The sequence below is a fragment of the Lontra canadensis genome, unplaced genomic scaffold, assembly GCF_010015895.1.
Source record: "Lontra canadensis isolate GAN:19392208 unplaced genomic scaffold, GSC_riverotter_1.0 scaffold56, whole genome shotgun sequence".
In the NCBI taxonomy this organism is placed as follows: Eukaryota; Metazoa; Chordata; class Mammalia; order Carnivora; family Mustelidae; genus Lontra; species Lontra canadensis.
Window position 1 is genome coordinate 2166408 of NW_022631050.1, and position 1445 is coordinate 2167852.

Sequence of the window (1445 nt, forward strand, 5' to 3'; positions counted from 1 at the left end):
TTACCAGAAGTAGGTGGGGGACTGAAGTCTAAAAGAGAGCCAAGGGTGAGGTCCTTGAATGCGGGCTCACGTCAAATGACATGCAAGGAGGATTTTTTTTTTTAAGATTTTATTTATTTATTTGACAGACAGAGATCACAAGTAGGCAGAGCAGCAGGCAGAGAGAGAGGGGGGAGCAGGCTTCCCACTGAGCAGAGAGCCCAACGCGGGGTTCGATCCCAGGACCCTGAAATCAGGACCTGAGTAGAAGGCAGAGGCTTAACCCACTGAGTCACGCAGGCACGCCCTGTGAGGAGGCTTTTGAGCAGCAGAGTGATGTGGTGACCTCAACACTTGATGTGGCAAAAGTTAGTTCTTAGTCTTAGGTCTTCTGACATCTCTTCAGTAAGACTGTGGACTTAATGTTGGAAGTGAGAATTGTTTACCCATCCTCGCTTTATTCCTGCTCTTTCATCAAGATCTGCAGGTACAAACCAGTCCGTTAGTCAGATTGTCTGGTTGAACTTCACGCAGTGGCAGTGTTGGAGTCAATGAGGTTTCATCTGAGGCACCATTATTGCTAATTGGAAACTTATTTCAATGAAGTAGTCTTTGTGTAGAATTTAGTCAAATAGTTCCAGTAATTGAACCAGATTTTTCCCCCTAAAATGGCATGATTAAGACATTGTTTAAATTCATTCAAGTTTCTCTAACTTTTTGTCTCAATAAATTTTTGTATTATAGGGGTGCCTGGGTAGCTCAGATGATTAAGCCTCTCCCTCTGGCTCAGGTCATAATCTCTGGGTCCTGGAATTGATTACCCCATGGAGCCCCACATCTGCTCCCAGCTCAGTGGAGAATCTGCTTCTCTCCCTCTGCCTCTCGCCCTGCTTATGCTCTCTCTCTTTCTCTGCCTCAAATGAATAAATAAATTTTAAAGATCTTTAAAAAAATGCTTCTATTACAAAACAAACATAACATCTTTGAAGAAATTTTGAAAATAGAAACAAAATCTTATAACCAAATTCTAAACATGACTATTTAAATTTTACATGTCTTTCCAGTCTTATCAAAATGTGTGTTGATTTTTACCCAGTTGCAATATTGTATAAGCATTGTAAGCATGTGAGACTAATATAGTACAAACGTGTTAACTGGTTATTGAACTTAGAGTGTTTGCATAATTGAGTTTTAATTATTTTTTAAAGCAACACTTGCACATAATAAAAATGTAAATAGTACAGAAAGGTAAAGACTGGCAGTAGGTTCCTCTCTACTCTCAGGCTTTGTGTTCCTCTCCACAGAGCCGGATTGATATTAGTTTCTTATGTAGTCTTTTAGAGACATCTTAAGGCCAAACACACACACACACACACACACACACACACACACACACACACACAATGTAGCCTCTGTGTGTGTATGTATGTGTGTGTAAATAAATACAATATTTACCATGGATACAA

General features: G+C 39.9%; 1 pseudogene; it reads left to right on the top strand.

Moving 5' to 3' along the window:
- The first annotated feature begins 501 nt into the window (after positions 1-501).
- Positions 502-612, top strand: LOC116878304 (annotated as a pseudogene).
- Positions 613-1445: the final 833 nt, after the last annotated feature.